Source organism: Pristiophorus japonicus, chromosome 3, assembly GCF_044704955.1.
Source record: "Pristiophorus japonicus isolate sPriJap1 chromosome 3, sPriJap1.hap1, whole genome shotgun sequence".
NCBI lineage: Eukaryota > Metazoa > Chordata > Chondrichthyes > Pristiophoridae > Pristiophorus > Pristiophorus japonicus.
Genome location: NC_091979.1, coordinates 153274499 through 153301327, shown reverse-complemented (window position 1 = coordinate 153301327; position 26829 = coordinate 153274499). Strand labels below are relative to the sequence as shown.

General features: G+C 46.3%; 1 protein-coding gene across 9 annotated transcripts in view; it reads left to right on the top strand.

Annotated features, from left to right (window-relative positions):
* Nucleotides 1-26829, top strand: part of rftn2 (raftlin family member 2) — a 452549-nt gene that overhangs the window by 313842 nt on the left and 111878 nt on the right. The gene's annotated exons all lie outside the window — the stretch shown is intronic.

The window sequence follows — 26829 nt, the reverse complement described above, 5'->3', positions numbered from 1 at the left end:
ACTGTCAGACTCATCAGGCAATTCTTGTCCCCTCCTGATAGCCAAGTTGTGCAGCATGGAGCACACCACCACGAATTGAGCTACCTGCTCAGGGTGGTATTGGAGCTCACCTCCTGAGTGGTCCAGGCATCTAAAGCGCTGCTTCAGCACTTCAATGGTTTTCTCCACGATATTGCGAGTTGCTCTGTGGCTCTCGTTGTATCGCCTCTCTGCTTCGGTGTGGGTGTCACGCAGGGGGGGTCATCAATCAGGTGGCGAGGCCATATCCTTTGTCACCAAGCATCCAGCATTGACCTTGTGGCTGATTGTTAAACAAGTCATATACAGTGCTCTCTCGCAGGATGTGAGCATCATGGATGCTGCCCGGAAATTGAGCATTCACTGCCAGTATAATTTGCTGGTGGTCGACAACCAGTTGGACATTCAGGAAGTGGAATCCTTTGCGGTTCCTGAAAACCTCAGCATCCTGAAAAGGTGCTCGCATCGCTATTGCTACCTGCATCTTGGGGAAGTTTGCAATTCTGGAGAATCCTAGAGCCCTCTCACTCTGTGCCTCCCTGGTCACAGGGAAGCTGATCAAGTCCCTCCTGCGTGCGTACAGGGCTTCAGTGACCTGTCTAATGCAGCGATGTGTGGCATGCTGAGAAAATCCGCAAATGTGTCCAGCTGAGGCCTGAAAAGAACCTGACGCATAGAACGACAGTGCCACGGTGTCTTTGACCTCGATGGACAGTGCAGTACTGAGTGGTGCTGGCAGGCTGCAGATCTGCCCTTATCAGCTGGCATACCTCAGTGATAATCTCTTTGTGGAAACGCAGTCTCCGAAGGCAGGTGGTGTCGGGCAAGTCGAGGTAAGAATGCTTCTCCTTGTACTTGCTGGGGGTGTAACGTTTGGTCCTCCTCATCTGTCTGTCACGTGTTATATTGGGCACATAATACAGTGGAGTGTACCTTCAGTGATCTCGCGTCTGCTACATGTAATTGGTCACCAAGAAAAGATGAGAAAGGACAGGCTCCATTGCAGTAGCTCTCTGTTTTCTACCGATTGGTCACCATCAAGGAATGTCGCGACGAAGAGACCTATTCAATTCCAATCGGTCGCAGTAGAGTCAAGATGTTTGTAGAGATGTTCACATCAACTCCAACGACCTGCAGAGTGCATCCGAACTCCACCGAGATTGAAGCACAGCAGCCTTTTAAAGGATGCGACATGTGATCTGGAACATGGCATCCATAACACTGTGATTAGTTCCACTTTTTCTGGGCGAGTGATATTGTGGGCGATATGTGTGCAAGGTGGTGAAATTGACGCTGGGCGATCATGGCCGCTTGTTTCGGTAAATATGCTCTTTACGACAAAAAAAAGGTGGCGCGCGGTATTATTGAATCTGTGTTAAATCAGTGCAGAAATTAACACTGGGCAATGTTATGGGCATTGATTTCGTCCATTCTGATGATCCCACCCAAAAAAAGTGGGCGGGCGGTAATATTTTTTTCCCGGCATTAAGATCATGGGGAAAGTAACGCTTGGCGATAAGTTTCCTAAAAATGCCCGTCAGTTTTCATTTTGTGCCAAAATGGGCGATATACGGGCGTTATACGTCATTTCAGCGGTTAAGTGGGCGTTAAGCATGCAAAAAAAGTGAAGGTTCTAGCTCATAGGCTCTAAATGGGGAATTCAGGGAGAATACCTGATGGTATTAAGGTAGTTAAAGCTGCCTTTTCTCCAGAAAATCCCAACTAAACGTTCCACAGTTGAACTTCTGCAGTCAAAGCTCTGTCCTCCACCCCTTCAGATTTTCTTTCCGTGGGGCTTATTTTGTTTGTGTATTTGCTGTGCTGCATCAGCTTAGCCACTCTGCAGCTTCCTTCAGAAAAAAACTGATTTGCTCTTCCAATACTTGGCTTTTATTCTTTTATATACGAGTTACAAAACAACAGAAACAACTGTAACAAGGACAGGTGTCTTTCAAAATTGTAGCTGGTGGTTGCTGTTTGCACAGAAAGGTTTTGAGAAATTGTGCCAGGGCACAGATTGATAACAGACTTCCTATTGCCTAATACACTAACAACCCTTATTTGACAAAGGTTAAGGGCTGGATTTTCGGTTGAGGGTTTTTAAGAGGTGGTAATGTCGGGCAGTGAATAAATTTAGCGTCGGGAAACGGTTTGCGTCGGCAGCCACATAATTCAGCAGCTGCGCGCTGACAATGCAGTTGAGCGCTAAGGGAAGCATACCACATTTATCTTAGGGCGCTAGGCCAGGTGAGTAACTGAATATCCTTTGCTAAAGAGCCAGATTCGTAATGTCCTAAGAGAGGCTTCTGGAAAAAAAATCGGCACATAAACTCAATACATTACTCGCCCCAAATAAAGATAAATCACAAAAAGAAAACAAAAAAAATGCAATCACACTTAACTCATGCAGTCATTCCTTCCCTCACCGACGCCGGTACAGCTCTGACTGTCAGCTTTCTCTGGCAGGTTGCCTAAACAACGCTAAGGGGTCAGTGCAAAACAAATTTTGAGATCAGGACGATACCGGAGACGTTGCACACCAGCGCAACGCTCCCGGGCGGTACTGCTCAGCGCTGCTACAGAATTGGCACCAAATTTCCCGGCAAGGCGCTGGAAGCTGGCCACCCGGGCGGTAAACATTGAGTCCCATTACCGCTAACAGAGACTCAATCCAAATGAAATCCAACCCAATATCTTAATTTAAACTTTTGTATACAAGGGGCAAAGTTCCTGTTGATAACTAGGAGTTCCATGCACAGAAGAAGCAATTTGTGATCTGCAACATTGGGATTCTGTACAACACTGGAATATTGAAGGTAAATGTGCTTCAACTGCAGCAGCTCTTGCGTTCCCACAGCATGAGATCCAGCCGAAGCAATAGTGACTTGAAGTGCTTCTGCAATCATAGTCTATTCGAGGACTGACTGCCAAGCACATCAAACTCATCAAATTCACTAGTTTGCATGACTTTAGACTTTACTGAGTTTGGGACATATCTGCCATCTGTCAGATATGAAGAGTAACATGGTCCGACAGCTCCTAGGCAGGCTGTCCCATACAATCAAACAATTGCTGGTGCACAGAAGCAGTTTTCTTTTGAAGGCTGAGCCCCTAAAGTCGGCATCTTGTCCTCTTCAGCAGAGCCAGGACGCGGTCGTCCCCTCGGGTCAGCTGCTCTTTCCACTAATCTCCTGATCCTGCTTACTTGAGCACTGTGATTCACCCTGTGCAGACCCCACTAACTTGCTACATATACCATTCGATGTGCTGATTTCCATGCTGTTGTTTGGGAGGAGTGGAGTGAGTACTGGTGCTTCTTTTGGAGGGTTGTCCCCCTTACTCTGCAGGGTCCGAGTCATTGGATGGTCCTAGAAAAAGGGGAGGGGACAAGGGTCAGCTTGGTATTAGAAATGTTAGGCTGTAGCAGATAATATGCAGCACCAAATTGTCATGCTGTCTGTATATATGATTACTTGAGAAAAGAATAAGAGGCAGGTATCCTGTTAAGCATAGCCTTCAACCTCGCAAGTTGCTAGCAGAATGGGGAGGTGGTCACATGCATGAATGTGAGCAATAAAATGCTTTGGAATTGTTACCAGATAAAAGCAGAATGCTGCTTGTGCCTGTTGAGTGGCAGTAGCAGCAGGACAGTGTGTGATGAGAAGGATGGTGGAGTGTCCTGTTGTGATTGGGGATATGGAATTGGGGAGGTGTTTTATTTATATATATATATATATATATATATATATTATATATACAGACTATAGATATACTCTGTAGTCACTGTATAGTTGCATAAGATGGAGACTTAGTACATCAGGTAACATCAATAGGGGTTACACTGTGTATATACTATGCTGGCACTACTAGAGGGTGCAACTGGTGGAGACCGGGGTTTCTTGCCCCTGTGGCAGAGGCTGTCCACTGCGGTGAGAGACCTGAGGGTCACCCGCATCGGTGTGCAGGGTCCAGTGTAAAAGGCTGCCCACCATGCTTGTGCCTCACTCGAGTTAAGAATGAAGGACCAAGGTCACTACAGTTTGAGTATAACACATAACTTGTGGAGTCATTCATGAGTGCATTACAGATGTAACAACTAACGACTTAAGTACGGACTTTCACGCGATTATGGCTACCTTTGGCACACTAAAAGACTTTGCAGAGGGTGATGATTGGGATGCCTTCACGGAAAGGCATGAGCAATATTTCGTGGCAAACGACCTTGCAGGGGAGACTGACACATTGGCGGAGAAGTGTAAGGCTATACTGCTGACCAGTTGTAGGCCTGAGATCTACCGCCTCGTCAGGGACTTGCTGGCACCCACGAAGGCCAAGTATAAGACATACGATGAGCTAACTGAACTAATTCGCAACCAACTAAAACCAAAAGAGAGCATCCTCACGGCCAGGCACAGATTCTACACTCACCGCAGACCTGAGGGCCAGCAGATTGCAAAATATGCTGCCGACCTGAGGAGACTTGTGGCACCATGTGATTTCGGCACGCACCTCAACAAAGCATTGCAAGACATCTTTGTTATGGGAATTGTCCACGAGCGCCTCCTTCACAAAACTTTTATCTGCCGACACCACAGTCAACCTGCAGAAGGCCATCAGCATCAGTCAGACGTTCATGACCTCTACCTGCAGCAGCAAGCAAATTATTCATCCTGTGGACTCAAACCTGGCAAGTACTGTACACAGAATAGTGCCTTTTACAGGCAAGACTGTAGACCGTGGCTCTGCCTAGGTCAGAGAGCACAGACCTCAGGGTTCCAGAACTCCGAGTCCACTGAGGGGTGCTAATCGAGTAGCACCATGCTGGCGTAGTAGAGGAAACCATAGGGCTCACCAGTGTCGGTTTGCTGAGTACGTATGCAAAGCCTGTAACATGAAGGGCCACCTCCAGTGTATGTGTAAAAGAAATACGACTCACTGTCTAGCAGAGGAGGCGGTATGTGACTTTGAATCCAGCGGGGAGAATGATGATTTGGCCAGAGAGGCAGCTCAACCCCAAGAAGAAGTGTATGGAGTGTATACCTGCACCACCAATTGTCCTCCAGTGAAGATAGAAGTCGAGATAAACAGCGTTCCAGTCTTCATGGAATTGGACATGGGAGCGAGCCAGTCAGTGATGAGCCAGGATGCCTTTGAGAGGCTATGCAACGAAAAACGACCCGAGCTGGTTCCAGTACAGGAAAAGTTGCGCACCTGCACCAAGGAGCTGATCCCAGTCCTTGGTAGTGCCGATGTAAGTGTAATCCATAATGGCGTGGTGCACAAATTACCTCGGTGGATTGTTGCAGGTGATGGTCCAACGCTACTCGGAAGAAGATGGATGGGGAAGATCCAGTGGAAATGGGAAACATACAAACATAGAAAATAGGTGCAGGAGTAGGCCATTCAGCCCTTCTAGCCTGCACCGCCATTCAATGAGTTCATGGCTGAACATGCAACTTCAGTACCCCATTCCTGCTTTCTCGCCATAACCCTTGATCCCCCAAGTAGTAAGGACTACATCTAACTCCTTTTTGAATATATTTAGTGAATTGGCCTCAACAACTTCCTGTGGTAGAGAATTCCACAGGTTCACCACTCTCTGGGTGAAGAAGTTTCTCCTCATCTCGGTCCTAAATGGCTTACCCCTTATCCTTAGACTGTGACCCCTGGTTCTGGACTTCCCCAACATTGGGAACGTTCTTCCTGCATCTACCCTGTCTAAACCCGTCAGAATTTTAAACGTTTCTATGAGATCCCCCCCTCATTCTTCTGAACTCCAGTGAATACAAGCCCAGTTGATCCAGTCTTTCTTGATATGTCAGTCTCGCCATCCCGGGAATCAGTCTGGTGAACCTTTGCTGCACTCCCTCAATAGCAAGAATGTCCTTCCTCAAGTTCGGAGACCAAAATTGTACACAATACTCCAGGTGTGGCCTCACCAAGGCCCTGTACAACTGTAGCAACACTTCCCTACCCCTGTATTCAAATCCCCTCGCTATGAAGGCCAACATGCCATTTGCTTTCTTAACCGCCTGCTGTACCTGCATGCCAACCTTCAATGACTGATGTACCATGACACCCAGGTCTCGCTGCACCTCCCCTTTTCCTAATCTGTCACCATTCAGATAATAACCTGTCTCTCTGTTTTTACCACCAAAGTGGATAACCTCACATTTATCCACATTATACTTCATCTGCCATGCATTTGCCCACTCACCTAACCTATCCAAGTCACTCTGCAGCCTCATAGCATCCTCCCCGCAGCTCTCACTGCCACCCAACTTAGTGTCATCCGCAAATTTGGAGATACTACATTTAATCCCCTCGTCTAAATCATTAATAAACAATGTAAACAGCTGGGGCCCCAGCACAGAACCTTGCGGTACCCCACTAGTCACTGCCTGCCATTCTGAAAAGTACCCATTTACTCCTCCTCTTTGCTTCCTGTCTGCCAACCAGATCTCAATCTATGTCAGCACACTACCCCCAATCCCATGTGCTTTAACTTTGCACATTAATCTCTTGTGTGGGACCCTATCGAAAGCCTTCTGAAAGTCTAAATATACCACATCAACTGGTTCTCCCTTGTCCACTCTACTGGAAACATCCTCAAAATTCCAGAAGATTTGTCAAGCATGATTTCCCTTTCACAAATCCATGCTGACTTGGACCTATCATGTCACCTCTTTCCAAATGCACTGCCATGGCATCCTTAATAATTGATTCCATCATTTTACCCACTACCGATGTCAGGCTGACCGGTCTATAATTCCCTGTTTTCTCTCTCCCTCCTTTTTAAAAAAAAAAGTGGGGTTACATTGGATCAGTTCCTATGGAGTGGAGGGTAGCCAGAGTCTATGGAATGTTGAAAAATGACTGTCAATGCATCTGCTATTTCCAAGGCCACCTCCTTAAGTACTCTGGGATGCAGTCCATCAGGCCCTGGGGATTTATCGGCCTTCAATCCCATCAATTTCCCCAACACAATTTCCCGACTAATAAAGATTTCCCTCAGTTCCTCCTTCTTACTAGACCCTCTGACCCCTTTTGTATCCGGAAGGTTATTTGTGTCCACCTTAGTGAATGCCGAACCAAAGTACTTGTTCAATTGGTCTGCCATTTCTTTGTTCCCAGTTATGACTTCCCCTGATTCTGACTGCAGGGGGACCTACATTTGTTTTTACCAACCTTTTTCTCCTTGCATATCTATCGAAGCTTTTGCAGTTCATTTTAATGTTCCCTGTAAGCTTCCTCTCGTACTCCATTTTCCCTGCCCTAATCAAACCCTTTGTCCTCCTCTGCTGAGTTCTAAATTTCTCCCAGTCCCCAGGTTCATTGCTATTTCTGGCCAATTTGTATGCCACTTCCTTGGCTTTAATATTATCCCTGATTTCCCTTGATAGCCACAGTTGAGCCACCTTCCCTTTTTTATTTTTACACCAGACAGGGATGTACAATTGTTGTAGTTCATCCATGCGGTCTCTAAATGTCTGCCATTGCCCATCCACTGTCAACCCCTTAAGTATCATTCGCCAATCTATCCTAGCCAATTCACGCCTCATACCTTCAAAGTTCCCCTTCTTTAAGTTCTGGACCATGGTCTCTGAATTAACTGTTTCATTCTCCATCCTAATGTAGAATTCCACCATATTATGGTCACTCTTCTCCAAGGGGCCTCGCACAACATGATTGCTAATTAATCCTCTCTCATTACACAACACCCAGTTTAAGATGGCCTCCTCCCGAGTTTGTTCCTCGACATATTGGTCTAGAAAACCATCCCTTTATGCACTCCAGGAAATCCTCCACCGTATTGCTTCCAGTTTGGTTAGCCCAATCTATATGCATATTAAAATCACCCATGATAACTGCTGCACCTTTATTGCATGCACCCCTAATTTCCTGTTTGATGCCCTCCCCAACATCACTACTACTGTTTGGAGGTCTGTACACAACTCCCACTAACGTTTTTTGCCCTTTGGTGTTCTGCAGCTCTACCCATATAGATTCCACATCATCCAAGCTAATGTCCTTCCTAACTATTGCACTAATCTCCTCTTTAACCAGCAATGCTACCCACCTCCTTTTCCTTTCATTCTATCCGTCCTGAATGTTGAATACCCATGGATGTTGAGTTCCCAGCCCTGATCATCCTGGAGCCACGTCTCTGTAATCCCAATCACATCATATCCGTTAACATCTATTTGCACACTTAATTCATCCACCTTATTACGTATACTCCTTGCATTAAGACACAAAGCCTTCAGGCTTGTTTTTTTAAAACTCTTTTTCCTTTTAGAATTATGATGTAGTGTGGACCTTTTTGTTTCTTGCCTTTGTTTACTTGGCCTTCCACTATTGCTTTTTACCTTTCTACCATCTGTTTCTGACTCCATATTACTTCGCCCTATCTCGCTACATAGGTTCCCATCCCCCTGCCATATTAGTTTAAACACTCCCGAACTGCATTAGCAAATGTTACCCCTAGGACATCAGTTGCAGTCCTGCCCAAGTGCAGACCGTCCCTTTTGTATAGGTCCTCTTCACTCCAGCAATCAATGTCCCCCATGCTCCGAGGCAGAACAAAACCTCACCTTCGCTTGGGCCAGGCACCAGAGAACAGACCAGTGCAGCACCTGAGGCACAGACTGTCCATCACGACTGCTTGGCAATGATCCGACCAGAACGATCTAAAAGTATTTTCCAGGCTCCAGTGGCACAGGACTCCTGGGGAGGAAGATCGAATTCACAGGCACTCTTCCATCTTTTGTGGCAGAATTGCAGGAGAGAAGGATCAAGGCAGTCGACCTCGAGGACAAAGGCAAGATGGCGTCCCTGCTGCAGCGAGGTGCAGCGTGGCTGAAAAAAAAAGATGGTCGTGGCCATATCACAAGGTGCAACGCTGACGGACCAACACATGGTGTCTAACAAAGGATTTGATTGGGGTAAAGCCAGCAGGGTTCTTTTAAAGGAGACCTGCAACCAACTGAACTTAGAGACATTGTATGCATAACAATCAATGTAACGAGCCAATTAAGATTGTGAACAAAATGTTGCGAGATGTCGGGAATAGAGTGTCCCCAAAAGTAGCAAGCGAGCGAATTTGGTAGGGCAACGGCACTGATCCTGATGCCCTGCCCCAGGTGTCCCCACCAGTTATAGGCCAACGACCTCCGAAGGGTGAAGGCATTGATCCTGATGCCCTGCCCCAGGTCTATCCCACACTGTAGGCACCCGATGCCACTATTTGCCATGGACCTGGAAACGAAAACGGCGCCAATAAATGCACAGTCAGCCGCTGTTGCCCACCACCCGGGTGGAGACGGCGCAGCCCCAGACCCAGTCGCTACCTCGGCCATGTCCAGGAGCGAAAGGTCAGAACCAACGAGTTCCCCCAACGGGACCTGAAACAGCCAGGCAGAAGATTCTGCAGCCCTCAAAGGAGGACAGGGAGGCCGCACGCACCTGTGGCTCTGCCCACCACTAGGCAACAGCAAAAGCCCCGAGTCCTGGCTAGGTGAGCGAACCATGCCCATCCAGCTAGCAGGGGGCGCAGCGCCGCGATCAGATGACTTGGACCCCGTTCGGTTGCTCTGGAACCTGCGTCCTGGCATACCTGTACTGCAACCTCAGTACTTACCATGACTGAACCATGAATGCAATGTACCCAATCCTGGCGCATGACCACAAAACATAACGAATGTAAGTCACAATACAAACTGTAAATTCTTTTCTTTGTAATTGCACTGTTTCTGATCCTGTATATAAATGTAACGGGCCTGCTGCATGATCTTGCTGTGGGGGTGGGGGGAGGGGTGGGAAATGGGCATGTGTAGCCATGGGGACACACATGGATCACACCCAGAACCCACTGGTACCTCCACAGCATCATAGAACCATCCAAACTGGTAACCACTCCCCAACGTTTGTGGCAAAAGGACTTGGGGGTTAACGGGGAGAGAGCCAAGCCAAAGCACAGCCAAGGTGCAAGGGCTATTGGCACATAAGTCTGGGGAGAGCTAAGCCACAGCACATAGTGCAAAGGTAATCAGCCCAAATATTATATATGCAGATTATAGATTGTACTCTCTGTGTAGTCACTGTATAGTTGCATAAGATGGAGACTTGTTACCTGATGTACTATTAATAGGGTTTACACTGTGTATATACTATGCTGGCACCATTAGAGGGTGCAACTGGTGGAGACCAGGTTTAGAAATATAGAAAATAGGTGCAGGAGTAGGCCATTCGGCCCTTCGAGCCTGCACCACCATTCAATAAGATCATGGCTGATCATTCCCTCAGTACCCCTTTCCTGCTTTCTCTCCATACCCCTTGGTCCCCTTAGTCGTAAGGGCCATATCTAACTCCCCCTTGAATATATCCAATGAACTGGCATCAACAACACTCTGCGGCAGGGAATTCCACAGGTTAACATCTCTGAGTGAAGAAGTTTCTCCTCATCTCAGTCCTAAATGGCCTACCCCTTATCCTACGACTGTGTCCCCTGGTTCTGGACTTCCCCAACATCGGGAACTTTCGACCCGCATCTAACCTGTCCCATCCCGTCAGAATCTTATGTTTCTATGAGATCCCCTCTCATCCTTCTAAACTCCAATGTAAAAGGCCCAGTTGATCCAGTCTCTCCTTATATGTCAGTCCTGCCATCCCGGGAATCAGTCTGGTGAACCTTCGCTGCACTCCCTCAATAGCAAGAACGTCCTTCCTCAGATTAGGAGACCAAAACTGAACACAGTATTCCAAGTGAGGCCTCACTTAAGGCCCTGTACAACTGCAGTAAGACCTCCCTGCTCCTATACTCAAATCCCCTAGCTATGAAGGCCAACATACCATTTGCTGCCTTCACCGCCTGCTGTACCTGTATGCCAACTTTCAATGACTGATGAACCATGACACCCAGGTCTCGTTGCACCTCCCCTTTTCCTAATCTGCCACCATTCAGATAATATTCTGTCTTCGCGTTTTTGCCCCTGTGGCAGAGGCTGTCCACCAGAGGGTACTGCGGTGGGAGACCTAAGGGTCACCTCTACAGGTGTGCAGGACCCAGTATAAAAGGCTGCCCAACATGCTTGTGCCTCACTCTGGAGTTACGAATAAAGGACCAAGGTCACTACAGTTTGACTACAACACTTTGCCTCGTGGAGTCATTCATAAGTACATTACAGACATAACAGAGGGATCTGTATGGAGTTCTGGAAGTGGCAGGGGTGGGGGGGGGGGGCGGGGAGTGCTGTGGCAAAGTGTAAAGCAGAGAAATAGGAATAACAAGACACCATTCTCATTGTTGTTGTTTGGCTCAGGTTGTTGGAGCACTGAACCCATGTCCTGGGTGTGATGGTTCAGCCACCACTCTCCAAGCATGCCACAGCGTCTGCCTTTGCAGCTTCCTGGAACAGAACCTGTCTACATGCTGTCATCTGGTCAACAAAGACCTCCACCATTCAGTCACTAAATCTAGGTGCTCTTGCCTGAGACATGCTCTTTAATTGCCCCGGGAGCAACAAAAATTTCCAGAGAGTGAAAAGACACCTTGCTTTAAGAGGTGCATTCATGCTTTAAATGGGCACTGGGCCCATTGGAAATCTTGCCTTCCAATTGTATAGGCTACAAATCACCACTGGAAATGTGTGAACAGCCTGCCAATGAAATTTAAATGAAGCCCGAACATCAAAATAGTTCAGGCCTCTTGCTGATGACATCAGGTAGGTGGCCTGATTGCCCCACAATCTGCCCACCCAAAGTGAAATTTTACCCCAGTATATCAGTTGATTAACATGAATACAATGTCAGCTGTGGCTCGGTGGGTAGCAAACTCTAGGTGGGAGGGGCTAGGAGTGAGCAGGTACTGCTGATTACTGAAGGAGTTGGAATGAGTTTGTAAAAAGTTGGCGGTGGGTTATTGTGTGTTTTTTTTCAAATTTTATGGTCTTTTTGGCCCATAAACATCAGCCAGATGGCTGCTGAGCAGCTTGGAGTGCCAGGCCCCTCAGAGGACAATGCTCCTAGTATGAATTTAACCAGGGGAGAGTATGTCTTGAGAAGGGAGCATAAAAGGCCCAAAGATTTGGGCTGGGACCCCAGGAGGTTTGAAAAAGAAAACGCAGTGGTGGTTCAATGCCAGGATAAGGAGATGCGAGCTTGGGATATCATCCAGGCAGTACATGAGGACTGCGGTGAGGGAAGTTGCTTTGCTTGCCGACCAAAGCCGAATGTTGGATTTGAAGTGACGGTCAGTGATGGATAGGAGGTGGAACAACTTATACTAAGCTTATAGTTTGCTTAGAAGTACTTGGATGTATCTTTGCTGTATTCCGAAGAGGTGGTAGTTTCTTTCTTAAACCTGCTGGTTTATGTTCAGGATGATGTGCTGATAAAAAAAGTTGGAGTCATGGGACATGTTATGTATGCAATAAAGGTTCAAACTGAGTACTGCTTAACGAAGCAAGGTACAATCTTGGCTCCGATTTATTTAGAACCAAAGTGCCCTACTCTCAAAATGGCTGGCCTTTTATACCTGAGCAGCACCATGTGCGTGCTGCTCAGTGGCCTCCCAACAATGACGCCATCTGGTGGCTACAAACAGAATGTACATACATGACAATACCCCACCTCTGTGATGTTATCACAGTCTTTCACAGGTTGAGGCGGTCCAGTGCATTGCGCTCCTGGGTTGACCGTCTCCGTTCGATTCTAGCCTTGGGTGAGCGTGCCTGATGGCTGGATGACTGGCTTGTTGTGGGTGGCAGTGGACATGTCAGGAATTGCAAGTCCATTTTTATTGAACAGGTCTGTGATGGAAATTCCGGGTTCACCTGATGACCCTTGAGTCCTCTGAAGACTGCTGGTAGGTTGGTTGGTTGGTCGTCAATGGTTTCTTCGTCCGACTGTTCCGGCTCAGCTTTGTCCTGAACCATGTGTTTCCTGAAAGTTTGCCCATTCTTGAGCTTAATAACGAATACTCTGTTGCCGTCCTTGGCCATGACCGTACCAGCGATCCATTTGGGACCCTGACCATAGTTCAACACATATACAGGATTGTTGACAGAAATCTCGCGTGACACAATTGCGCGATCATGGTACCCTTGTTGACTTTGTCTTCTGTATTCAACATGATTATTTAAATCCAGGTGTACCAGAGATAGCTTGGTGTAAAGACCTCTTTTCATCATGAGTTCAGTAGGCGAGACCCCTGACAGTGTGTGGGGTCTTGTCCTGTAACTCAGCAATATGCAGGACCAGCGGGTCTGCAGTGACCCTTGGATTACTCTCCTCATGCTTTGCTTGATAATTTGTACTGCACGTTCAGCTTGCCCGTTGGATGCAGGCTTGAATGGTGCTGACCTTACATGCTTTATGCCATTAAGTTTCACAAACTCCTGAAACTCCTGACTGGTCAAGCATGACCCATTGTTGCTCAGTACAATGTCAGGCAGACCATGTGTCGCGAACATGACATTGAGATTCTCTCTGGTTGCCGTGGACGTGCTGGATGACATGATTATGCATTCCATCCACTTCGAATAAGCGTCCACCACCACGAAAAACATCTTGCCCAGGAAGGGACCTGCAAAGTCTACATGGATCCTGGACCAAGGTTTGGCTGGCCACGACCACAGACTTGGTGGCGATTCCGCTGGTGCTTTGCTGAGCTGCATGTAAGTGTTGCACTGATGCACACATGCTTCCAGCTCAGAATCAATTCCTGGCTACCATACATGGGACCTGGCGATGGCCTTCATCATCACTATACTCGGATGAGTGCTGTGTAAATCACGCACTAACTTCTCTCTCGCTTTCTTGGGCATTACGCTGCGATTGCCCCCAATATGCAATCTGCTTGAATAGACAGTTTGTCCTTGTGACGAATGTACGGTTTGGTCTCCTCGCACATTTACTTGGGTGTGGCAGACCAATCCCCTTTGAGGATGCAACCCTTTACCGCTTAAAATCAGGTCCTGGCTGGTCCAGGTCTTTACTTGTTGAGTCGTGACGGGGGTTCCTTCACTCTCAAAAGCATCCATGATTAACATTAGATCCGATGGTTGTGGCGTTTCCACCTCCAGTGTGGGCAACGGCAACCGGCTCAAAGCATCGGCACAATTCTCTGTGCCAGGTCTGTGGCGAATGACATAATCATACGCAGATAATGTCAGCGCCCACCTTTGGATGCGGGATGAAGCGTTGGTATTGATACCTTTTGCTCTCGGAAAACAATGACATGAGCGGCTTGTGATCAGTCTCTAATTCGAACCTCAGACCGAACCGGTATTGATGCATCTTTTTAACACCATACACACACGCTAAATCTTTTTCTACCATGCTGTAGGCTCTTTCCGCTTTAGACAAACTTTTGGATGCATACGCGACAGGTTGAAGTTTTCCCGACTCATTGGCTTGTTGGAGTACGCATCCAATTGCATATGACAATGCATCACAGGCCAAAACTAAACATTTACATGGGTCATAATGTACCAGCAGCTTGTTCGAGCAAAGCATATTGGTGGCTTTCTCAAAAGCCCTGTCTTGCGATGCGCCCCACACCCAGTTGTCGCCTTTTCTCGATAGCATGTGCAGTGGTTGTAGTAAGGTGCTCAATTTCGATGGGAAGTTACCAAAGTAGTTGAGTAGACCCAGGAACGAACGCAGCTCCGTCACACTCTGCGGCTTGGACGCATTCTTGATGGCCTTGATTTTCACGTCAGTAGGTCTGATGCCATCAGTGGCAATTTTCCTCCCGAGGAATTCGACCTCCGGTGCCATGAAGACGCACTTCAAGCGTTTCAGTCTGAGTCCCAGTCTATCCAAATGCAGTAGAATCTATTCCAGGTTGTTCAGATGTTCCTTGGAGTCACGACCGGTGATCAGGATGTCATCTTGGAACACGACGGTTCTGGGAATGAACTTCAGTAGACTTTCCATATTCCTCTGGAATATTGCTGCAGTGAATTCTGAAAGGGTAAATAAAAAGTCCTTTGTGCGTGTTAATGTACTTAAGTCTCTTTGACGTCTCGAGCAACTCCTGTGTCATAGGCCGACATTAAGTCCAGTTTTGTGAATTACTTCCTTCCGGCTAGCATCGCAAACGAGTCATCAGCCTTCGGTAACGGATACTGATCGTGTTTCGAAACCCTGTTGATCGTAGCACAGATTCTGACTGTGCCTTCACTTTTCAGCACAGGAACAATGGGGCTGGCCCATTCATTAAATTCGACCGGTGATATGATCCCTTCACACTGGAGTCTGTCAGATCAATTTCGACCACCTCCCTCATCATATACGACACTGCCCAAGCTTTATGATGGACGGGTCTTGCATCTGAGTCCACGTGGATCTGCACCTTGGCTCCCGTGGAGTTGCCGATACCTGGCTCGAACGGCGAGGGAAACTTGCTCAATACTTGGGCACATGTATCATCCTCCGATGACCATGCCTTTGTCGTTCCAGTCGCATCTGATTTTCTCCAACCAGCTCCTGCCGAGCAGCATTGGGCCATTGCCTGGAACAATCCACAGCAGTAACTCGTGAACCGCACTCTTATATGACACACTATTTTGTGCACTGCCAATGACCTTTATCAGTTCTTTGGTGTATGTGTGCAGCTTGGCATTAACAGGGCTCAGCCTGGGCCTCACAGTCTTAGTATCCCACAGCTTATAAAATGCACACTCACTCATGATCGATTGACTCGCCCCTGTGTCCAGTTCCATCAATACCGGTATCCCGTTAAATTCACATTAATCAAAATTGGTTCACTCTTGGTTATGAAGGAGTACAGTCCATACACTTCCTCCTCTGGCATCTCTGATTGCATATCTGGATCCGCGCTAGTCTGACTCTCATCATCCACGTGGTGTCGCAGCTCATTTGCTCATCTGCGGACACTTGTGCTGGAGATGCCCCACTTTCAGACAGCTGGTGCCGATGATTTCCTCCAACGCCAACACTGAGAAGTCGGATACCTTCTTGCTGGCGGACTTTGGGCAGCCACAGGTTTTGCGAATGCAGCCGGATAGGCCGTGCCATGTGCCGCTCTGCCGAACGCCAAATCAATCGCATTTACAGTACTTGCCGAGGTTCGGTTCTTCACCACTATTTGCTTTGGACTCCTGTTTGTCGTCATACATTGAGCGATCTGGATGGCCCTTTTTTAAATCCAACTCCTCCACCGCCAGAAGTTTGCGCGGGATCACCTCGTGGTTGATACCGATAACAAAGAAGTCCTGCAGCATGTCTGCCAACACCGTCCCGAACTTGCACGATCCCACTAGACGTCTCGGGTCGGCAACGAGTTCCGCTGCGCTCTGGCCCGCCGATCGAACGTGTGTATAAAACCTGCATCTCGAGATGATGCCGCCGTCGCCTGGCTTGAGGTGCTCCTGTACCAATGTACACAACTCCTCGTACGTTTTCTCTTGGATCACTAATCATGAGTAGATTCTTTATCAGACCGAAGATCTTTGAACCGCACAGTGAGGAACACGGCCCGGCGCCGGTCTGCATCGTCGACCCCCTTCATTTTGTTGGCCACGAAGTCTGCCCAATCTTCTCCCTCCACGAATCGCTCTAAAAATTAAATCGTGCTCGCTTTGCAAACAAAGGTATTCTCGTCGCCAAATGTTATGTATGCAATAAAGGTTCAAACTGGATACTGTTGAACTAAGCAAGGTACAACCTTGGCTCTGCTTTATTTAGGCCAAAGTGCCTGACTCTCAAATGGCTGGCCTTTTATACCTGAGCAGCACCATGTGCATGCTGCTCAGTGGCCTCCAACACTGACTCCATCTAGTGGCTACAAACAGAATGTACATACATGATAGGGCATTAAACTTTACTCAGTAATAAAGAGGAGATACTATCGTGGAACGTGGGTAGCTGATGGAACCCGTTATGTAAAAGTGCGGTTCCCAGAGGGGGTGAAGTCATTACCCTACAGCATGAAATTCGAGACAATGGAATGCGTGCATTACTTCCGGGTTCTGCATGATAACCAGATGAAGGTTTGCTATTACTGTCTTGGACATCACCATTTAGTAAGAAGCTGTCCAGACCTGTTCTGTTATAACTGTGGCAAGTCTGGATACATAGCTTGGAACTGCAAGGCAGAGAGCGGTACAGTTTGTCGCAAAGGCCGCACCTGCTGAGATTGTGAGGCAGAAGGAAGCTCCTTGAGCGACAAGGGGAGAAGGAGCAGGAGGTGTGAGTGGAGTGGCCAGAAGAGCAGAGCAGGCGGAGGACACAGCCGCCGAACGGAATGAGGAACGAGCACAAGAAGAGGCAGAAAATTGAGCAGAAAACAGGATGGAGATGATCGAAAACACACCAAGTATGGTGGAAAAGGACAAAGTCAACGGAGGACATCACGGGTCAGAGACAGAGTCGAGCCATAAAATGGCTCGCCTCAGGTGTCTGTGGGGGGACCAGAAGCGTGAGCCTAAGTACTTCAAAGAGAGACGGGGAGCTGTACGTCTTAGAGAGCAGGAGGGGGCAAGACCAGGAGAGAGTGCAAGAGGCAGGAGCCTTAAAGGGGCAGCAGGACTGGAGCGGGTAGACACAGACGCCAAAAGGGAGCAAGATGGGTGGAGATGTGCCTTTGTCCCAGAGAGAGAAGAAACTGGGAGCAAGGGTCAGTAGTAGAGGTGAGGCTGAAGGGAGTGGCACTGTTGGAGAAACCATGTTCGCAGGAGGACTCTCTAAGAGAGATTCTGTATCTGACTGGGAATAGGGACGGGAGATTACAGAAGAGCTCGAGAGTGAGGAGTCAGAAGAGGATGGAGACATTGGCGGGGGCATCATGTGGAAAGGGAAAGGTTGGTGAGGGGCAGCAGGAGGGAGAAGGGGCACTTCCGCAGCCTCAATTTAATGTAAGGCAGAGGCCGAAACTGCAGAGAAAGTTCAAACAGGAAGTGAAAAAGAGCCGGAGGCTGCAGGATAAAGCAACAGCTGCCCAAAAGGTTGGGATGGAACATGGCCACAGATTAAATTATATTCCCCCCCCCCCCCCAACATCATCAGGCACACTTCTTTTATTGGGAGCAATGATTACATTGGTCTCGATTTAATGTGAACAGACTATGGGGGGAGAAGAAATTGCAGCAGTTGTTGCAGTGTTTTAAAGGCACTGACCTGTTGTGTCTGCAATAAGCCTTTTGGGATGAGGATATCTTAGAAAGGGTTTGTAAGTTGCGCAAATAATAACTGTAGAGGGCTGGCTGTTTTAGTGAGTTTGTCCATAAAAGAGAACGTTGCATTGGTGGACAAGGACACGGGGGAGATTTTCTAGCTAAAGATACAAATGGTTGAATTGAATTGTGATCTCTTTAATATTTATGCGCCGAATGACCATTGCAAGCATCGTGAGTTTTTCGGTGGTTATTCACAGATGTGGCAGAGGCGGAAAGCCCTTGTATAGTGGGGAATTTTCATGATTTTTATCTCGGATGGACATTTCAGCCCAGATGACCTTTAAAGATGACAACTCCAGAGAGATGATTGTAAAAATGATGGCACATTTAAATTTGAGAGACTTATGGAGGGATCGGAACCCCATAAAAAAGGAGTTATCCAGAAGAGGTTATATGAGTGATGTTTTAAAACATAGCCGAATAGATTTTGTGTTAGTGTGGGAAGGGTTAAGTTCTGAGGTGATGGAGAATTATTGTAAAAAAGTATTTTTTAGTGACCACTCGGCTTTGGTTCTTAAAATTAGGAACAGCAGAGTGAGGATCAGTCCAGGAGTGTGGATTTTAAACAATCAGTACCTGAAAGAAATTCCTTTTAAATAAGGGATTTTAAATATAATAAAGAATGCTTGGAAGGGACCTTTATTCTTGAAAGAAAAAAGAGAGTTTGGTGGGACAGTTTCAAATACGAGGGAAAAGTTTTTTCGGTACATTATAGGAAAGAAAAAGCAACAGCTAATCGGTCAAGAAGAGAATATAAACAGAAGGTTTACAGATATCTGCAAAGCAGTTGATGGAGGAGATAAGGGAGCAGAGACTAAGTGGAAGGTTTTAAAGGAAGAGTGGGAACTATTGCAAGCTGAAAAATGCAAGGGGGCCATTCTTCACGCAAAGGCTAAAAATGCATTGGAGGGAGAAAGATGCACCAGATATTTTCTAGAGCAAGAGAAGTTGCGACAAAGGTTATCATTAATTGGAGAGTTGAAGGTTGGGGAAAAGATCATTAATGAAGGTGGGGAGATTATGGAGGCGGCTAGTAGCTTTTATCAAGAGTTATATACAAAAGAAGACATTTCCAAATTGTCGATGGAAAAGGTTAGTGCTTTTATTGCTGAAGGTTTAAAGGAGAATGAGAGAAGCATATGTGACAAAGAAGTAGGATTAGCGGAAATAAAAGTAGCAATAAGTGGAATGAAGGGGGTGGAGGAAGGGGACTAAGTGCAGAATTTTATAAAGAATTTTTGGAGATTTTAAGTCCATTAGTCTTGGAAGTTTTTAAGGAGATTAAAACTGAGGGAAGCCTGGCCCCATCTATGAGGAGAGGTATCATAAGTGTAGCTTATAAAAATAAAGGGGATAGAAGGGATCTGAAGAATTGGAGGCCCATCACATTATTAAATGTGGATTATAAGTTCTTGGCGAGGGTTATGGCAAATCGAATGAAGGGGGTAATGCCGCAGATAGCTTCGTCCTCTCAGTCCTATGGAGTCATGGGCCGGGACATCACTGACTCTCTGGTCTCAATCCGAGATGCGATAGAACTCATGGAAGAGAGTGGGAAGGAAGCTTATGTGCGAAAGATCGATCAAGAGAAAGCCTTTGATCGAGTCTCGCATGAGTTTTTATTGATGATTTTGGAAGCATTTGGTTTTGGGAAAAATTTCATTGAGTGGATAGGATTTTTTATTCAAACATTTAACAGCTAAATGTGTAACGGTTTTGTATCCAAGTATTTTCCAATACAGAGATCAGTGAGACAAGATTGTCGCCGTCTCCATTGTTGTACACATTGATAGCAGAACCATTAGGTTACGTGATGTGAAAGGAACAAGGCATAGTCGGGATTGTGGTTCCCAGTTCCGGGCAGATGTCGATGCTACACCAATATGCAGATGACACAACCTTAATGTTGAGAGATGGGGAGTCAGTGAGGAAAGCTATGGGAGTAATGGAGGAGTATTCTATAGCTTCATGAGCCAGAGTAAGTTATAGTAAGTCCCAATGCCTGGTTGTGGGAAGGAGTAGGGGGAGTGGTTGGAGGAAAGCCCTTTTAAGGTTGTGGAAGTTCTGGGGGTGCATATGGGGTGTAAGAAGGATAGGGATGAAGTGGATCAACTAAATTGGGAACTGAAGGTTATGAAAATTAAAAAGATTTTGGGAAGATGGGAAAGAAGGTGGTTGAAAGTGCAAGGAAGAAGAACAGTGGTGTCAGCTCTCCTGTTATCTAAACTATGGTACTTATTGATGGTGGAGAATGTTCCCGAGTGGGCGGAAAAGTCTATCCGAGAGGCTTGTGTAAAGTTTTTATGGGAAGGGAAACCAGCCTTGGTTCCTTACAATACCATCGTTGGACAGCAAAATCAGGGAGGACTTAATTTCCCAGATATTGATTTGAAGAAAAAATCCTTTAGAATTAAATGGGTAAAGAGATTTCTTCAGAAGTCAAATACAAGTTTTTGGAAGAGTAGCTTCCAGCATTTTTTTAATTCAATGGGATAGAAGGACAGAGAATATTTTACATGGAATACACAAAATATGTTTTTGAAATTGATTAAACCTCTCCCTAGGTTTTATAAAGGAGTTGTAGACACTTGAGCACAATGTTTTTTTAAAGTGTGCAGTTTGTGCCCAAAGGTGCTGAGGAATTTTTTGAACAAGTGGATCAATATTGAAGGAGAGGTATTTAATAAAGCTTTTATAAAAGCTGGTATATATGTGAAAGATGTATTATCTGAGGTCATTTAAGGTTGGTTGCCAGAAGCGGTCGTGAGGGATGTGGTTTGGGAGGAGGATCAAGAGGTAGAGGAAAAAGCAATTAAGATCATGTATGAGAAGATTGTGAGGGCAATGCCACAGGATTGGATGGAAGAAATAAATACGCAGATCTCCAAAGGATGTATAATGCGTCCTGCTTTTCCAAGCTTTCTGCCCAAGTTGACAACTGTAATATTCGAGATTTCTATCGGGTGTTGAGAGAATGGAGATTTATGACAGCTGCTGGTCAGGAGTTTTGGCAGAATATATACCCACAGCTCGACTTCAACAGATTTTCGAAGGGAGTATGGGCGAATTTTAAATGTCCAGAGTGGATTGAACTGGCTCACGACCGGATTTTTACCATGATCGTCTTATGTAAGATTGGGCGAGTAAAGGTGGCAACTTGCCCAGTGTGTGGGACATGGGATGAGACTCTGCCCCATTTGCTGATATGCCTGCAGTTAAAGGATTTTAAGTACTATGTTTGACAGTTTTGTGTGAGGTTTTCTTGATGGGTTTGGACCGAAGAACAAGAATGGGAATCTGGTGAGACTCAATTTTGAGATGGGGATTGCAGGAAAGTCTGCCCGAGTCTAGTGGAGCGGCAATTAATTTAATGTTCAGTTTGGCTAGATTTGTGATTATGGAAACATAGAAAATAGGTGCAGGGGTAGGCCATTCGGCCCTTCGAGCCTGCACCACCATTCAATATGACCATGGCTGATCATGCAACTTCAGTATCCCACTCCTGCTTTCTCTCCATACCCCTCGATCCCTTTAGCCGTAAGGGTCACATCTAACTCCCTTTTGAATATATCTATTGAACTGGCCTCAACAACTTTCTGTGGTAGAGAATTCCACAGGGGTTCACCACTCTCTGGGTGAAGAAGTTTCTCCTCATCTCGGTCCCAAGTGGCTTACCCCTTATCCTTAGACTGTGACCCCTGGTTCTGGACATCCCCCAACATCGGGAACATTCTTCCAGGATCTAACCTGTCCAATCCCGTCAGAATTTTATATGTTTCTATGAGATCCCTTCTCATTCATCTAAATTCCAGTGAATATAAGCCTAGTCAATCCAGTCTTTCTTCATCTTGTCAGTCCTGCCATCCCGGGAATTAGTCTGGTGAACCTTTGCTGCACTCCCTCAATAGCAAGAATGTCCTTCCTCAGATTAGGAGACCAAAACTGTACACAATATTCAAGGTGTGGCCTCACCAAGGCCCTGTACCACTGCTCCTATACTCAAATCCTCTCGCTATGAAGGCCAACATGCCATTTGCTGCCTTCACCGTCTGCTGTATCTGCATGCCAACTTTCAATGACTGATGTACCATGACACCCAGGTCTCGTTGCACCTCCCCTTTTCCTAATCTGTCACCATTCATATAATATGCCTTCCTGTTTTTGCCACCAAAGTGGATAACCTCACATTTATCCACATTAGGTGAATGGGCAAATGCAGTATAATCTGTCCAAATCACCCTGCAGCCTCTTAGCATCCTCCTCACAGCTCACACTGCCACCCAGCTTAGTGTCATCTGCAAACTTGGGAATATTACATTCAATTCCTTCGTCTAAATCATTAATGTATATTGTAAATAGCTGGGATACCAGCACTGAACCTTGCAGTACCCCACTAGTCACTGCCTGCCATTCTGAAAAGGACCCGCTTATTCCTACTCTTTGCTTCCTGTCTGTCAACCAGTTCTCTATCCACGTCAATACATTACCCCCAATATCATGTGCTTTAATTTTGCACACTAATCTCTTGTGTGGGACCTTGTCAAAAGTCTTTTGAAAGTCCAAATGCACCACATCCACTGGTTCTCCCTTGTCCACTCTACTAGTTACACCCTCAAAAAATTCTAGGAGATTTGTCAAGCATGATTTCCCTTTCATAAATCCATGCTGACTTGGACTGATCCTGTCACTGCTTTCCAAATGCACTGCTATTACATCTTTAATAATTGATTACATAATTTTCCCCACTACCGATGTCAGGCTAACCGGTTTTATAACTCCCTGTTTTCTCTCCCACTTTTTAAAAAGTGAGGTTACATTAGCTACCCTCCAATCCATTGGAACTGATCCAGAATCTATAGACTGTTGGAAAATGACCACCAATGCATCCACTATTTCTAGGGCCACTTCCTTAAATACTCTGGGATGCAAACTATCAGGCCCTGGGGATTTATCGGCCTTGAATCCCATCAATTTCCTGACTCATAAAGATTTCCGTCAGTTCCTCCTTCTTGCTAGACCCTCGGTCTCCTATTATTTTCGGGAGGTTATTCGTGTCTTCCTTAGTGAAGACAGAACCAAAGTATTTGTTCAATTGGTCTGCCATTTCTGTCTTCCCCATTATGAATTCCCCTGATTCTGACTGCAAGGGACCTACCTACATTTAGTCTTCACTAATCTTTTTCTCTTCACATATCTATAGAAGCTTTTGCAGTCAGTTTTTATGTCCCCTGCAAGCTTACTCTCGTACTTTATTTGCCCCCTCCTAATTAAACCCTTAGTCCTCCTCTGCTGAATTCTAAATTTCTCCCAGTCCTCAGGTTTGCTGCTTTTTCTGGCCAATTTATATGCCTCTTCCTTGGATTTAACATTATCCCTAATTTCTCTTGTTAGCCACGGTTGAGCCACCTTCACCTTTTTATTTTTACGCCAGACAAGAATATACAATTGTTGTAGTTCATCCTTGTGATCTTTAAATGTCTGCCATTGCCTATCCACCGTCAGCCCTTAAGGTATCTTTCGCCAGTCGATTCTAGCTAATTCATGTCTCATCGAAGTTACCTTTCTTTAAGTTCAGGACCCTTGTCTCTGAATTAACTGAGTCACTCTCCATTTTAATGAAGAATTCTACTATATTATGGTCACTGTTCCCCAAGAAGCCTCGCACGATCAGATTTCTAATTAATCCTCTCTCATTACACAAGACCCAGTCTAGGATGACCTGCTCTCTAGTTGGTTCCTCGACATATTTGTCTAGGAAGCCATCCCTTATACACTCCAGGAAATCCTGGAGTTTGGTTAGCCAGTTTGGTTGGCCCATTCTATATGTAGATTAAAGTCACCCATGATAACTGCTGTACCTTTATTGCACGCGTCCCTAATTTCCTGTTTGATGCCATCCCCAACCTCCCTACTACTGTTTGGTGATCTGTACACAACTCCCACTAACGTTTTCTGCCCTTTGGTGTTTCGCAGGTCTACCCATTTTGGGTCCAAGTTTCCACATGATTTGCACCTGATTTTTAGGAGCAACTGGTGGAGAACGGACTATCTTAGAAATCGCAATTCTCCACTTTTTTTTCTGCAGTTCTAGTCAGGTAGAATAGTTCTACTTTGGAACAGAATTTTTTCTTCAAAAGGGGGCGTGTCCGGCCACTGACACCTGATTTAAAAGTTTCCACAGTGAAAACGTACTCCAAACTAAAGTAGAATGGAGCAAGTGAAGATTTTTGTAGAACTGAAAAAACCTGTTCTACATATTAAAAAATCAGGCGCAGGTTACAAATTAGGCGTCCAGAACGAGGTGGGGGGGGAAGGGAAGTCATTAAGTTCTATAATAAATCCTTATTTATACTTCTACAAATATTATACAAATAAATCCAACCTGAATAAACATTTATAAGCAAAGAAAAGATTAAATAAACCATCTTCCTACCTGTGTGAAAGTGCTTCAGGCAGGCCTTTCGGGACCAAAGGCTGAACGGGCCGGCCCGAGACTTCGGGCAGGGCCCGTCCCCGGCACCAGATTTACAGGTAGGTGGCGTTGGGTTGGGTCGGGTCGGGGAGGTTCGGTTCAGGTCGGGGAGGGAGAGAGAGAGGAGGGAGGGGGGGAAGGAGAGAGGAGGGAAGGGGGAAGGGGGAAGGTCAGGTCGGATCCAGTCTGGGAGCGGGTGTCGGGTCTGGTCCGGAGTGGGGGGGGGGGGAAACAGGAGCTGGCCATGGGAGGAGCCTTATCCACACAGCTCCAGTGAGGCCATTGGGCCAGGGCTAGGGGCTGCGTGCTTCGGGCCCCTCCCACACAGTTCGGCACCTGGAGCTACTGCACTTGCGTGCCCACTGTAGCGCGCATGTGCAGAGGTCCCGGCACTGTTTTCAGCGCAGGGACCTGGCTCCGCCCCCCCACAGCTCGTGCTGGCTGCGCCGAGGGCCAGAGGACCTGCAAGTAGGTGGAGAATACCGAGGATTTTTTTAGGCGCACTTTGTGGCGCGAAAAACGGGCGTCCAGGTCGGGACTGCGCCGTTCTAGGCACGTGTGGAAACTTGGGCCCATAGATTCCACATCATCCACAATAATGTCCTTCCTTACTATTGCGTTAATCTCCTCTTTAACCAGTAATGCTACCCCACCTCCTTTTCCTTCCTGTCTATATTTCCTGAATATTGAACACCCTTGGATGTTGAGTTCCCAGCCTTGGTTACCCTGGAGCCATGTCTCCGTAATCCCAATTACATCATATCCGTTAACAGCTAATCTGCGCAGTTAATTCATCCACCTTTATTACGAATGCGCCTTGCATTGAGACTCTGAGCCTTCAGGCTTGTTTTTTGCATCTGCCCACTTTTTACTTCCCTCTGCCTCCCTGTGTAGATTCCCAACCCCCTGCCATATTAGTTTAAACCCTCCTGCCCAGGTGCAGACTGTCCGGTTTGTCCTGGTCCTACATCCCGCAGAACCGGTTCCAATGTCCCAGGAATTTGAATCCCTCCCCCTTTGCACTATTCCTCAAGCCATGTTTTCATCTGAACCATCCTGCTATTCCTACTCTGACTAGCATGTAGCACCGGTAGCAATCCTGAGATTGCTAACTTTTGAGGTCCTACTTTTTAATTTAACTCCTAGCTCCCTAAATTCAGCTTGTAGGACCTCATCCCATTTTTTTACCTATATATACCACGACAGCTGGCTGTTCACCCTCCCCCTCCAGAATGCCCTGCAGCAGCTCCGAGACATCCTTGACCCTTGCACCAGGGAGGCAACATAACATCCTGGAGTCTCGTTTGCGGCCGCAGAAACGTCTATCTATTCCCCTCACAATAGAATCTCCTATCACCATAGCTCTTCCAAAGAAGGAATGCTCTGTTTTTTAAGGGGAGGAGAATAAACCTAAGAGTATTTCAACTATAAATTAAAACATCATTATAAGGCTCTGTGGTTGTTTTATTCAGAAAATAATTTAAAGATAATATTTTATGATCAATTTGTAAAGTACAGTGGATTGTTACAAGAGACAAATTAAACTTTAGGTTTTGATAATATGTGTTGGAGAAACGGCAATGCAGAGAGGCGGAATGGATTTGTATGATACAATGGAATGATCACGATGTTCTTAATGTTCAATAAATATATATATTTTTTAAGTGAGTAGCACTTGCGTCTGGGTCAGAAGGTTGTGGGTTCAATCCCACTCCAGGGACTTGAGCACAAAAAAACCTAGGCTGACACATCAGTGCAGTGGTGAGGGAGTGCTGCGCTGTCAGAGGTGCCGTCTTTCAGATGAGATGTTGAACCAAGGCCCCGTCTGCACTCAAGTGGACATAAAAGATCCCATGACACTATTTTGAAGAAGAGCAGGGGAGTTATCTCCAGTGTCCTGGCCAATATTTATCCCTCAATCAACATAACAAAAACAGATTATCTGGTCATTATCAAATTGCTGTTTGTGGGAGCTTGCTTGTCTGCAAATTGGCTGCCATGTTTCCCACATTACAACAGTGTCTACACTCCAAAAGTACTTCATTGGCTGTAAAGCGCTTTGAGATGTCCGGTGGTCATGAAAGGCACCATATAAATCCAAGTCTTTTTTTTCTTTAACATTAAATTCATAATATC